Raw genomic sequence first — 15,522 nt, 5'->3', positions numbered from 1 at the left:
TGCAATTAGGAAATAACTATTACTAATAGGTCTTTGGCACTACTTCCTCATTTATGCAGTTTTGGGGAGGAAAAAAAAGAAACAGAAACAAGAAGGAATTGGGATTCATTTCTTACATATGCACAAGAGTTGGTTTTGCTCTCCTTGTAAAAGAATTTTCCTCACTTTCAAAAAATCTACGATTCCAAATGAGCCAAACGAATCATTATTGTTACAGCTGAATATTCATAAAAATATGGAAAAAGTATCCTTCTTGATAATTAATGCAGTTTTATTTTCAAATCTCTGTTAAAAGGTTATTATTGACCTCCTCTTGTAAACTCCATGGAGAATTTCTTTGCTTTCTGTCATTCAACCACAAACATAAGTTGGAATTAGTCATTCTTTCCATATTTAAGAAAACATTCTTTAAAATTGCATGTAGAATCTACTTTGAAGAGGAAAATCATGAGCAGTTTTAAATTCAAAATAGAATTTTTAAAAAGAAACCTCTAAAATCAAACAATAAACTATAAGATAAAAATACCACTGTACTTAACTCAAAATAATGTTTGCATTTCTGAAAAGATGAATATGACTCAAGTCAGTGTAAATTCAAATGAAATTTTTATCATTGGCCATGTAAAGAACAATTTGATAGGTCATTTTGAAAAACAAACGAACTGGATATGATGAAATGAATATTTTTGTTTTTATTCCTTTTTTAAAAACAATTTTTAAAGATTTTATTTTAATTACAGTTAGTTAACACACAGCGTCATTTTAATTTTCAGATGAACAGTACAGTGATTCAACAATTCCATGTTTTTATTATTTTAATTTCAAAATTTTACAAATCCAGTGCTCCCAAGAGCACTATATACCTACAGTAAGATGAAGCAGAATCTTTACAAGGCCTTCAGGGAGGCCTCAGCTGACTGCAAAGTAATATGGGAATTAGAAGGACAACACTGAGTACTCAGGAGACCTGGATTTTTATCTAGGCCATTTCTTTCATTAACTACTGGTCTTGAGCAAGTCATTTGCCCTCTCTAGATTTCATTTTCCTTAGAGATAAAATGAGAAGTTTAGACCTGATCTTTAAATCCTTTTTTTTAAAAGATTTATTTATTTATTTGAGAGAGAACATCTCAAGCAGATTCCCCACTGAGCACAGAGTCTGACTGAGGAGGGGTGGGGGACTCGATCTCACGAACCTGACATCATGACCTGAGCCAAAATCAAGAGTTAGGGCTTAACCAACTGAGCCACCCTGGTGCTCTATTCTTTAAATCCTTTTTATAACAAAAATTAGTATAAATCAAGCACTTATGCTCTGTGTCAGGCATTATACTAAATATTTTAGAGCCCTGTCTTTTTTTTTTTTTTTTGCTATTAATACAACTAAATTAAAAACATAATCAAATTAAAATTAAATTAAAATCTAAAACATTATAATGGATAAAAGAGGGGCATTATATACTTGTAAAACACATGAGGAGAAAGATTATATTATATTTGCCCATATTTCTGCTCTTAACATTGTTCTGTCCTGCCTGATGCTCCATGATTCCTTCATTTGTCATTTCCTTTTCATTTGAAGAACTTCCTTTAGCTGTTCTTAAAGGGTAGGTCTGCTAGTGACAAATTCTTTTAGTTTCCATTCATAAGAGAATGTCTGGATTTCCTCTTCATTTCTAAAGGATAGTTTCCTTGGATATACAATTCACTGCTGACAATTCTTTCCTTACAAGTTGACAGACATTCCATGTTTTTTAATTCTCCCAATGGTCTATGGAATAGTAGCTCATTATCTCTGCTTTACAGATGAGAAAACTGAGACTGAAATTCAGTGACTTGCCTGAGGTTATTCAGCTGGAATGAGACCCAGGGATCATTCCAAACTAGGTTAATTAGTGCTCAAGTGCTTAACCTTTTGGTTCTGCAGCCTTACATCTTAAGCTCTTAACATACTAAGATTCTAATCAAACATACATACAGATCCATGGAAATCAACACTATACCTTATCTTAAACCAAAATGTAGAAATCCACAATGTTCTGCTCAAATAAGATTGAATACCTTAATGTGTGAGCCTCCAATAGTATTTGTATCTAAGAATAGTTCCATGAAGGGCGCCTGGGTGGCTCAGTTGGTTAAGCAACTGCCTTCGGCTCAGGTCATGATCCCGGAGTCCTGGGATCGAGTCCCACATCGGGCTCCCGGCTCAGCGGGGAGCCTGCTTCTCCCTCTGACCCTCTCCCCTCTCATGCTGTTTCTCTGTCTCTCTCTCTTTCTCTCAAATAAATAAATAAATAAAATCTTTAAAAAAAAAAAAATAGTTCCATGAAAATGCCAATAAGGAGTTCCAAACAAATAGCATGAAATCAATCACTAAATAGTTGCTAAGCACCTACTAGGTTCTTAATTCAGAATTCTCTCCTATAGAAAGGTATAGACATCTAAAATGCATCCTCTTCTCCCAAGAGATTAATGATTCAGTTGGAGTTAGAATCCATGTTATACATTTGTTTATGATAAAATTTGAGGTACACACAAAAAGTGCTGAAGGATTTCAACTCTCAGAGCAAGAACGGTCAGAGGTAAATAACCTATGAGGTAAACGAATATAATCTGAATTAATGGCAGTGGGAAAGAAGAGCTTTACTGGGAAAAAAATGGCAGGAAGATGTTGGATAAGAGATTGAATAGAGACAGGAGTGTTTAAAAAAGTCTATAGTGTTCAGACCTGAGGGGTGAGGACTAAGTAGACAGAGTCCAGTGGTGGTTAGGGGAACACCTATGAGGATCTCCCGATCAAGGCTGACCTTCAAAGACATGTCTTGAAGGGGATGCCTGAGTTAAGTTTTGAGGGATAAATAGGTGGTATCCAAGTGAAGAACCAAAGTAAGAGTATCCTGAGGCACAAGATAAAGCATGCTTGAAGGTGAGATATACCACTGTATGTTTGGGGTTCTGAAAGAAGTTTGTACCAGGTGAAGTGTGGGGTGCTAGAATATGTGATGGGAAAAATAACACTAGAAAAGATACTGGACAAAGTCTTAAAGAGTCTGTTATATCTTCATCTGAAGATAATAAGGAACAACAAATGGACACTTGGGTTGCTTCCAATATCTTGGCTATTATAAATAATGCTATAATAAACATAGGGGTGCATATATCTTTTCAAATCAGAGTTTTCATTTTCTTTGGATAAATACCCAGTGGTGGAATTATTGGATCATATAGTAATTCTATTTTCACAAGTTTTTGAGGAAACTTCATATTGTTTTCCATGGTGGCTGCACTGATTTGCATTCCCACCAACAGTGCACAAGTGTTCCTTTTTCTCCACATCCTCTCCAGAGAAACAAAAATACCGCATGATTTCACTCATATGTGGAATTTCAGAAACAAAACAAATGAATAAACTGAAAAGGAGACAAACAAAAAACAAAAAAAACCAGACTCTTTTTTTTTTTGTAAAGATTTTATTCATTTATTTGACAGAGAGACACAGTGAGAGAGAGAACATAAGCAGGGCGAGTGGGAGAGGGAGAAGCAGGCCTCCCGCCGAGCAGGAAGCCCAACGCGGGGCCCGATCCCAGAAGCCTGGGACCATGACCCGAGCCGAAGGCAGACGCCCAAATGACCGAGCCACCCAGGCGCCCCAAAACCCAGACTCTTAAATACAGAGAACAACCTGGCAGTTGTCAAAGAGGAGGTGGGTAGGAGGACGAGTGAAATAGATAAAGGAGATTAAGAGCACACTTATCCTGAGGAGCACTGAGTAATGTATAGAATTGTTGAATTATCATACTGTAGATCTGAAACTAATATAACACTATATGTTAATTATATTTCAATTAAAAAAAAAGAGAAGGAAGAAAAAATAATAGGGCGCAATGAAAGGAGAACATGATTGGACTTGAACCTGGGAAAGCCAGATATCCAGTGTAGATGATTATGTCATCTGCAAAGGTAGTTTTATTTATGTTTTCCCAATCCGTATACCTTTTATTTTCCTTTCTTGTTTTATTGCATTAGCTAGAACTTCCAATATGATAGTTGAAAAGAAGGAGTGAGAGGAGATATCCTTGCCTTGTTCTTGATATTAGTGGGAAAATTTCAAGTTTCTCATCATTAAGTATGTTAGCTATAGGGTTTTTTGTTTGTTTGTTTTGGGGGCGGGGTTATGTGTTGTAGCTGTTCCTTATCAAGTTGAGGAAATTCTCGTGTATTCCTAGCTTATTAAGAGTATTTGTCAAGAACGGGTGTTGGATTTTGTCAAACGCTTTTTCTGCACCTATTGATATGATCGTGTGATCTTTCTTTTTTGGCCTGTTAATGCGATGGATTACATTAATTATGCTTGAATGTTGAACCAGCTTTGTATACCTGGGATAAATCTCACTTGGTTATGGTGTATAATTCTTTTTTAATACATTGTTGGATTCTATTTGCTAATATTTTGTTGAGGATTTTTACATCCATGCTCAAAGAGAAGTTAATCTGTAATTTTCTTTTTTCATAATGTCTTTGTCTGCTTTTGGTAGTAGAGTGATGCTAGCATCACAGGATGAGTTAGGAAGTATTCTCTCTGCTTTTGTCCTCTGAAAGAGATTGTAAATAACTGGTATATTTTCTTCCTTAAATGTTAGGTAGATCAAAAGTGAATCCATCAGGCCCCTAGCTTTCTGTTTGGGGAGGTTATTCGTTATCCACTCAAATTCCTTAATAAATATAGGCCTATTCAGTTTTTCTGTTTTTTCTTGTGTGAATTTTGGCATTGTATGTGTCTCAAGGAATTAGCGCATTTCATCTAGATTATCAGTTTATGGGCATAGGGTTAATTCATACTATTCCTTGATTATCCATTTAATGTCCAAGGGATCTGTGGAGATGTCCCTCCTTCTATTTCTCACATTAGTAGTTTATATTGTCTTTCTTTTCTTAGCCCCGCTAAAGGCTTATCAATTTTATGTATCTTTTCAAAGAACAAGTGTTTGGTTTTGTTGATTGATTTCCTATTTTCAGTTTCTGTTTATTGTTTCTATTCTTCTGCTTACTCTGGATTAATTTGCTCTTCTTCTTATTTTTATTTTTATTTTTTTTTAATTTCCTAAGGTGGAGACTTAGGTTACTGATTTTAGATCTTTCTTCTTTTCTAATATATTCATTTAATGTTATAAATTTCCCTCTATGGACTGTTTTTGTTACATCCCACAAACTTTGCTGTGTTTCCATTTTTATTTAGTGCAAAATATTTTTAAATCTCTCTTGAGATTTCTTCTTTGATTCTTGATTTATCTGGAAGTGTGCTGTTTAATCTCCATGTATTTTGAGATTTTCCACTTACCTCTCTGTTACTGACTACTAACTTAATTCCATTGTGGTCTGAGAGCAGACATTGTATGATTCCAATTTTTTTTTCAGATTTGCTAAAGTGTATTTATCTTCCAGAATGTGGTTTGTCTTGGTTGAATGCTTCATGTGAGCTTAAGAGGAATGTCTGTTCTGTGGTTTGATGAAGTAGTCTGTAGATGTCCACTATAGCCAGTTGATTGATGGTTTTGTTGAGTTCAACTCTGTCCTTATAGATTTTCTTCCTACTGTATCTGCCCATTTCTGATAGAGGGGTATTAAAGTCTTCAACTCTGATGTGGACTCATCTATTTCTCCTTGCAGTTCTTCCTCATATAGTCTGATGCTCCGTGAGTAGGCACATAACATGTTAAGAGTCATTATGTCCTCTTGGAGAATTGATCCCCTTATCATTTTGTAATGCCCTTCTTTATTGCCAATAATTTTCCCTGCTTTGAATTTTTTCTTTGTGTGCAATTAATAGAGCTACTGTTTTTTTAAAAATTAGAGTAATCATGGTATATGTTTCTTTATTCACTTACTTTTAGTCTTTGTGTCTTTATATGTGGGCTTCTATATATCCAAACATATATTTGGATCTTGTTTTTTGATCCACTCTGACAGTCTCTGTCTTAATTGTTCAATTTAAACCATTGATATTTAAGGTGACTACTGATATAGTTGGATTAATATTTATCATATTTATTACTGTTTTCTATTTGTTGTCTTTGTTCTTTGTTACTTTTTGTCTTCCACTCTTTTTCTGCCTTTTAATTGAACATTTTACATAATTCCATTTTTTCTCCTTTCTTAGTGTATCAGTTATACTATTTTTTAAAACTTTTTTTAGTGGTTGTTCCAGAGTTTCCAATATATATTTATTATGAATCTAGGTGTACTTTCTAATAACACTATACCACTTCATGGACAGTGTGAGCACCTTTTAAAAACAAAATAATTCTAATTCCTCTCTCCCACACCTTGAATCATTATTGTCATTAATTTACCTTATTAGAGCATATGGAAGCATATATATAAATATATATACATATATATGGCATATACATAAGCACATATAATCAAATACATTGTTTCTGAAAGAAAAGAATCATATGATCATCTCAATAGACATAGAAAAATATTTAATAAATATTGATGAAAGAAACTGAAGGAGACACAAATAAATGGAAAGATATCCCATGCTCATACATTGGAAAAAGTAATATTGAATATTGCTAAAATGTCTATAGATTCAATGTAATCCCTATCAAGACTCCAATGGTATTTCTTACAGAAATAAAAAAAAATACTCCTAAAATTTATGTGGAACCACAGAAAACCCTGAATAACAAAAGAAGTCCTGAAGGAGAACAATGAAGGAGGCATCACACCTCCTGATTTCAAGCTATACTATAAAACTATAGTAATTAAAACAGTATGGTACTGGCATAAAAACAGACAAATAGATGAATAGGACAGAATCAAAAGCCCAGAAACAAATCCAAGCATTTACACTTTAACTAACATTTGATAAAAGAGCCAAGAATATTCAATGGAGAAAAAACAGTGTCTTTAATAAATGGTATTGGGAAAATTGGATAGTCACATGTAAAAGGATGAAAGTTGATCCTTATCTTACACCACTTACGAAAATTAGCTCAATTAGATTATTAAAGGCTTAAATGTAAGACCTGAAACCATAAAACTCCTAGAAGAAACCAAGAAAAAAAGTCTCCTTGACCTGGATCTTGGTAATAATTTTTTGGAAATCACACATAAAGCACAAGCACCAAAATCAAAGTAAACAAGTGGGATCACATCAAACTAAAAAGCTTCTGCACAACAAAAGAAACCAACAACAACAGAGTGAAAAGACAACAAATGGAATGGGAAAAACATATTTGCAAATCATATATCTGATAAGGGGTTAATACCCAAAAAATACAAAGAACTCATACAACTATATAGCAAATTTGATAACAATAACAACAGTAATAATCCAATTCAAAAAGAGCAAAGGACCTGAATAGATATTTTTCCAAAGAAGATATGTGAATAGTCAACAGGTACATGAAAAGATATTCATCAGCACTAGTCATTATGGAAATGCAAATTAAAACCACAAGGAGATATCACCACCTGCCTGTTAGAATGGCCATCATCCAAAAGACAAGAGAGAACAAATGCTGGTGTGGTTGTGGAGAAAAGGAAACCCCTTTTGCATTTGTTGGTGGGATTGTAAATTGACACAGCCATGTTGGAAAAACAGTATGGAGGATACTCAAAAAATTAAAAATAGATCTACCATATGACCCAGCAATTCCACTTCTAGGGATGTAAAGGAAACCAAAACACAAATTTGAAAAGATGTCTGAACCCCCATGTTCATAGCAGCATTATTTACAATAGCCAAGACATGGTACTAACTTAAGTGTCCATCAATGGACAAAGAACTTGTGTGTGTATATATATATATGATGTTCTCTGAATATATATATATATATACACACACACATACACACAATGGGATATTATTCAGCCATAAAAAATGAGAAAAATCCTACCATCTGCAACAACATGGATAGGCTTAAAGGCATTATGCTAAATGAAATAGGTCAAGGAAAGACAAACACTGTATGATCTCACTTACATGTGGAATCTAAAAACAAAACAAAATACAACAAAGCAAAAAACACCAAAGTCATAAAAAAGACATCAGATTTGTGGTTACCAGAAGCAGGGGGTGGAGGGTGGAGAATCTGGAGGAATGCAGTGGAAATATACAAACTTCCAGTGATGAGACAAATAAGTACTAGGGATGTAATGTACAACATAATGACTAATAGAGCTGTATGATATATAGAAGAGTTGTTAATACAGTAGATTCTAAGGGTTCTCATCACAAGGAGAATTTCTTTTCTTTTTATTGTATCTATATGAAATGATGGATATTAACTAAACCTATTGTGTTAACCATTTCACAATATATATAAATCAAACCATCATGCTGTATACCTCAAACATATACAATGATGTTTGTCAGATTGTTTCTCAATTAAACTGTTAAAAATGCAGTTACTATTATTATTTTGAACAAACTGTTATCTGTTACATCAATTAAGAATATGAAAATTAAAAGTTTTAAACTTTATCTTTACTATTTCTTCTTCAGCGCTCTTCCCTTCTTTATGTAGATCTGAGTTTCTGACCTATATTATTTCCCTCCTCTGTAAAGAACTTCTTTTAACATTTCTTGCAATGCAACTCTACTGGCAACAAATTCCCTCAATTTTTGTTTGTGTGAGAAAGGCTTTAGTTCTCCCTTCCTTTTGAAGAATAATGTTTCAGGGTACAAAATTCTAGTTGGTGGTTTTTTTCTCTTGACACTAAATATTTCACTCCACTCTCTTCTCACTTGAATGGTTTTTAAGAAGGCAGATATAATTCTCATCTTTGTTCTTCTCTAGGTAGAGTGTGTCTTTGCCTTCTTCCAGAATTTTTTTCTTTATCTTTAATTTTCTATAGTTTAAAAAACTATATGCCTGGTGTAGGTTTTTTTTTGACATCTATCCTGCGTGATGTTCTCTGAATTTCTGGATCTATGGTTTGCTGTCTAACATTAACTTGGGGAAATTCTCAGTCATTACTGTTTCAAATATTTATTTGTTCCTTTCTATTTTTCTTCTCCTTTTGGAATCCCCATTACACATATGTCACACCTTTTATAGTTGTCCCTCAGTCTTTGATATTCTGTTCTCTTCCCTCCAGTCTTTGTCTCATTCCTTTTCAGTTTGGGAGGTTTCTATGGACATATCCTCAAGCTGAGAGATTCTTTCCTGTCTTTTCCTGTCTACTAATAAGTCTATTAAAAGCATTATTCATTTCTGTTACAGTAGGGTTTTTTTTTTGTTTTTTGTTTTTGTTTTTTTTTTTATCTCTAGCATTTCTCTTTGGTTCTTTTTAGGATTTTCATCTCTCTAATTACAATTGCCATTTGTTCTTGTATGCTGTCTACTTCATCCATTAGAGCCCTCAGCATATGAATCATTGTTGTTTTAAATTCCTGGTATGATAAATCCAACATCCCTGCCATGTCTGGTTCTGACGTTTGTTCCATCTTTTCATATTGCGGGGGGGGAGGGGTTCCTTTTAGTATGCCATGTAATTTTTTCCTAATAGTCACACACTATGTACTTGGGTAAAAGGAACTGCTGCAAATACGTCTTTACTAATGTGGTGGTGAGATGTGGGGAAGAGAAAGTGTTCTATAGTCATATGATTAGGTCTCAGTCCTTTAATAAGCCTATATGCCTCTGGACTATGAAGTTCACAAGTGTTTCTTAGTTTTTTCCTCCCTCCTTTGGTGGTAAAGGACATCTACAGTGGGTTGGAGATTTCCCTTCATCCACATGAAAGGTTAAAGTGATTGAGTTTGGTTTTTCCTTCCTCTAAGGCAGTTAGACTCCAATAATACGTGGTTCACATGACAATTTCCACACATGAGGTCTCTGCTCCAGTAGGCTGAGACTATGAATAGTCACCTGTCTCTCCAAACTTGAGGGCCTTGGTTTCCCTTATGTTCTCATTTCTCCTTTAGATCCTAGAAGAGTTGTTGATTTTTCTGTCTGTTCACCATCCTACTTGTTATTAAGATTAAGTGGCAACTTCCAAGCTCTTTATGTGTGGAACCAGAAACAGGAAGCCCCTAGTATTTTTTATGTGAGTGATAGGGTAAACATTGGTGTCATTTATAGAAACAATATTTATCATTAGTGAGGTATTGTTGATGTTTATACAGACACAGCTGTGACATAAACCTATACATGGTCCATACCAAGCTGTACTATGAAAGGCCTACATTCCTTAATTCTTTCATTTATTACACAAATATTTACTAAGTGCAAAATGGGCTCTATGCTGTATTGAGAAAACAGTGGGGAACAATTAAAACAAATCTTTATTCTCACAGCGGAAACTCTGGAGTTCAAAGTATCTATCAGAAGGTGAAAGGCCCCATGAATGATAATTGGCTGAGGTTGAGCCACCCGGGTGCAATCTTTAAGAATAGCAAGACAGGCAAAATGGACAACATCCAGGCTGGAGTGCTAATGGAAGTCATCTAATGCAGTGTAGTTCTGGATCATAGACTTAAATTTCTCACAAAGAACAGCCATGTCTGCAAGTATGATGGCTTATGAGAATCCAGATTTAAGAAACTCTGATTCCTTTAAAACTCACTATTGCTTTGAGCTAATAGAGAAGGTCCTACGTATGAAGGGCTAAAACTGAGGGACAGTGAAGTTTGGTGGACTGCTGTTTTCCTTTGACATTGGTAACCAGCTGCTTTTTTAAATACCCCTCAGCAACATGTCCCAGGGCACCACAGGCAAGAATGAGGTGACACCAAATTCCACCAGAATGTTGATTCCAAAGTCTCTCTCATGGAGGTGCACTTCTATGTGTCACTCTAGACGATGATGTGGACCTGGTTGAGGATTTGCCCAGTACCTGTTAAGATGTCCAAAATCCTGGAGGCCTGGAGATGCATTTTCCAGAAGCTGCAATGTCTGACTTCTTATGGTTTTGAGAACATTTGGATGTACCTCAACTTTCTGCACCTGCACAGCAAGACCTCTTTGACTGTAAGATACCCTATACCAAGATACTTAATCTCTTTTTGCTGCCCTACAAGGATCAGCACCAGATGTTCTTTGTGATCAGCTTGGATCTGCCCAACAGGCAGGACCAAACCTATTGCCACTTCCTGGTCCTCCTTTTCTCCAAGAACAAGGATGTTCTCTTTCTTTTTTTTTTTTTAAGATTTATTAATTTATTTTTAGAGAGAAAGAGAGCCTCGAGAGTGCAAGTTGGGGGAGAGGCAGAGAGAGAGGGAGAGAGAGAATCCTTAAACAGGCTCCCCACTGAGCGCAGAGCCTGATGTGGGGTTTGATCTCACAACCCTGAGATCATAACCTGAGCTGAAATCAAGAGTCCAATGCTTAACAGTCTTGGCCACCCAGGCTCCTCAAGGACATTTTCTTGACTCCCATGATGAATGAGGAAGAGATGGAGAAGCACTTTGACAGACAGATCACCAAGAATGTGCCAACATCCCTCCAAGAGATGGTTAATTGGGTCATGAAAACATTAATGAACCACAAGTTTACAGTTCCAGGCAACTTCCAAAGGCACTCAGGGGCCTGGTGCATCACCTGCTCCTATAAGGCAAGATCAAGACTACTGTATCTGCTGGAGTGAGGTTGTATCCAGGCTTACAAGCCACCTATGCACATCTGCTCTCACAAGATCTCCTTTGTCAACTGGACCTGTGACCTCACCTCTTGCTCCTTTAACTTGGATATTGAGACCAAGCAGGGCACTCAGTACACCGTCAGAAGCATCAAGAGGCAGATGTCTGGGAAACTGATTTTGTTAATGCAAAATGTTCAACATCAAAAGTGAAATATTGAAAGAGAGGCTAAATCAAAGCTACAATATATAGGTCTCTAACTGTGACAAAGATGAGCGTGATGCCCACTTGGAGCTGATAAAGGATGCCTACTTAGAGAATGCCATCAACAACAGAGGTGACTCAGGAGAAGGAACCAATAAGGCATTCAACTCAAGTGAAGAGGAGGAAGAAATGGCAGAGATGTCTGATAGCAATGCCTCTGCCAGTTCCTCCAGTAATGAGGATGACAATGACTGGAATGAAAAGAAGAGGAAATACCTCAAAAAGATCAAGGTTCATAAGGGTTGCAAGAAGCCTGTGGAGATGGAGAAGGGCAAAGACCTCTATGCCCTGAAGGGGCATATTTATGCACAGATGCCATGGCTCAATGCTGGCTGAGAAAAGACCATGTCAGAGCACCTTAGCATCAGTATTATGGATCTTTCCAAGAAGGCAAACAAGACCTGGAAGGGAATGTCCAGAGAGAAGAAAGAGGAATGACATTGCAAGGCTGAGGATACCAGGAAGGAATATGAAAAAGCCATGAAAGAATATAAAGGAGTCCATGGTGAATCTTCTAAGAGAGACAAGTCAAAGAAAAAGATGGGAAAAAAATCAATGCCTTCAAGGGGCTCATTATCCAAGTCATTCCCAAGGCACCTAAGTGAGGGCTTTAAGGAAATAGCCTGTGTCCTGTGATGACAACTTTTTAGGAAAGAACAAGAGAAAAAAAAAGAAGAAGAAGAAGAAGAAGAGAAAGCAGGATAAGGACTCTAAAGAAGAGAAACTAGCCAGTACTTCCACAGCTAGGAGGACTTCCTGACAGGATCCTGTAAGCAGAGAGAGGAAAATGTTCCGTCCTCGCTCTTGTCCTGTCACACCTTAGTCTCCCCATCCACGTTTTGGTACCAGTTTCTCCTCATGTGAAATGTCATCCTTGGATTATGTGCCATCCAAACAAGTTCTTCTGATGATATGCCCTTCACTGGGGCAGCAAGAGAGGTGTCTTATCTGCACTTCACATCGATGACTCTTTATAACTCGGGGAGAGATTGGCGGGGGAGGCAGGTTAATGCAGGTTCAAAATCCTCCTAATTCCCCAACCTTAAGAATATGTTCAAGGTGCTGCAGCAGGAGTCACGTGATATCAGTCCTGTAGCTTCTAACTGGGGGCTATTTCTACTTTATTTTGTATTTCTGGTCTGTAAAAATCAGCATTTAATAAAGGGAAATGACTTTGGGGAAGAAGGAGAAGGAAGGGGTGAACAATTTTGCCAAATACTACCGGTTGGTAGAGAAAGGCAGATAATGGCAAATGAGGGTTAATTAATGATGACCTTGACAAAAACAGATTCGTGAGCTTTGAGGCAACACATCTAGGGATTTAATATCAGGCTCCACTACTTAATAGCTTGACTTTGGGCAAGAAACTGAAATCTTCTGAGCCTTAACATTTTCATCTTGGCAATCTGGTTATAGCGCCTACAGTCAAACCGGTCTGGTGACTAACAAAATAACATATGGGAATGCTCTCATGACTCAAAAAATAAACAGTCTTTCTTTTCGTTCCTCTTTTCCCAAGTCAAAAATCGAAAATATTGTAATTAACTAGTTTTGTTAAAGCCAACTAAGGTCCGTGTGTTGGAATTCAGAGAACAGATGCCTACATTTCTGAAGCTACTCTTCCACTCACAAATTTAAGACAGCAAAGTTTAAATTTTGTAACGGGAATAGTCATAAATTACTAAATGGCCACATAATAGCTAATAATTCTAATAAATGCTTTAAATTTCTATCACAAAGAAAATAAATAAAACATGTTTCTTACACTAAGAACTAATTTTTTTTTTTCTGAAATAAAAGCAAACTGAAAAAAGGGATCGTGACAATGGGAGTACTAATAAAATTAAAGGCATATTAACTTAAATTAAAATGGTAATGATGTCCCAGTAGGAATGAATAAATTCTTTTCAGACTGAGGAAACAATTTCATGTGGAATTTGCGGCAAAAGAAATGCTATCCTTGTAATGGAATCTATCATTTTGCAATTAATTAAACATTTTGTCTGGGTTAAGGCTTAATTACTGCACAGATATTCTTAAAGCAACATGAATTTCTGTCAAGACATTGAAACAGTTAAAACATTTCAGGAATGTTTGGAAAATACCTGGGAATTTCTGTAATACTTTCTTAATTGTAAGAATGAAATTGGAAGCAGTGAGTTTCTCTGAAATTTTCTAATTTTAATGTAGTCTGATATGTCGATCTTTTTTGAACAGTTAGTGCCTTTTGTGTCCTTTTTAAACTTTTAATGGGTTTTAAAGTTCATTTATTCATTCATTTATTCAACAACATTACCTCTGTGCCCCTCTGGGTCAAAAGTAGGACACAAATATGAACAAGATAAATCACAGTTCCTAAAGACTTCCTTGAACACTTATGGAAGGGTGAGAGTCATGGAAAAGACACTTAGCATAGATAAATAAATATACATTAAAAACTCGTGTGATAAATGTTATAGCACAAACATATATGAAATGCCAGGGGAGCAAAAAAAGGGAGATTAATTCACACTGCTAGAGGACAGGGCTTATTTCAGAATTAAAAACCTATATATTTCCAATACATTTAAAGGCTGTGGAAATAGTGTGTTCAGTCTTATTCCTGGATTGACCCAACTTTATGTCTGGCTTTATTAGCTATATAAATTCAAGTAATTATTAACCAATCTGAGTTTCAGTTTACCCATCAATAAAATAAGCATGATAATTCCTGCCTGATGGGATGATTAAAAGTTTAATGAGACAATTTATCAAAGGATTGATCTATGATGGTCTCTCAATAAATGCTAATTCCCTTCACCTCTACTTTATTTTAAATTATTAAAGCCATCTTAGTTTAGGTGAATTATCAATTGATACCAGAAAGCTAAATAAATGTCCATAGTCCCTCCAAGATTTAAAACTGTAGTAGTTGAGAAAATGTTAGTGTATCAGAGAATTCGAGGGCTCCCCACTTAAATTTCTGTCTGCTTCCTCCTCAGTAATTAAAAAATACTACTAATAAAAAGTTGGGCATAGAGCCAGTGAGATTGAGGATTAAATTTCAATCTTCCTTACAGTCTATAGATGTGGTCACCTGCTAAAGTTCTGGTCAATGGCTGGTGAACAGAAGGGTTGTGGTGGGCAACCCTCAGACCCCTCCTTACTAAGGACCTCGTATTCTTGCCATTTCACCCAAATTTTAGAATTTATTGCAATAGAAATGTTTGTCCTCTTATGGCCATTATAATGTTTATAGAATATGTGGTGATCATTCCAACATTAGTAATTCTTTTTTTTTTCCTTTATCAATCTTTCCAGATGTTTATCTGTTTTATTTTCTTTTCAAAAAGAAATTATTTCATGGATTGCTGTTCTTTTGATTATTTTCTATCTTCAGCTTTATTTATGCTTAACTTGTTATTCTTTAAACAACCTCTGGAGATAGACACTTGAAATAATTTATTATTAGTCTTTTTTTCCAATATATAAATTGAGAGCTATAAATTTCTGTCTCAGTTCCCCACAAGGTATTCATATATCATATCTTCATTACTATTCAGTTTAAAATATTTTCTACTTTCCATTAGTTTTTTTTTTTTTTTTTGGACTCATGTATTTTTTTAGAATTATATTGGGGATTATGTTAGAAATTTTTGCTTTGTGTGTTGTCAATGTGTATTAAG

The 15,522-nt window shown here is 35.5% G+C and overlaps 1 pseudogene; it reads left to right on the top strand.

Moving 5' to 3' along the window:
* LOC116622574 overlaps positions 1-12,533 on the top strand; it is a 114,300-nt pseudogene extending 101,767 nt beyond the window's left edge.
* The last annotated feature ends 2,989 nt before the right edge of the window (positions 12,534-15,522 follow it).

Source organism: Phoca vitulina, unplaced genomic scaffold (genome assembly GCF_004348235.1).
Source record: "Phoca vitulina isolate PV1807 unplaced genomic scaffold, GSC_HSeal_1.0 scaffold53, whole genome shotgun sequence".
NCBI classification, from domain to species: domain Eukaryota; kingdom Metazoa; phylum Chordata; class Mammalia; order Carnivora; family Phocidae; genus Phoca; species Phoca vitulina.
The sequence above is the reverse complement of the archived record's forward strand: the minus strand, read 5'-3'. Positions and strand labels throughout refer to the sequence as shown.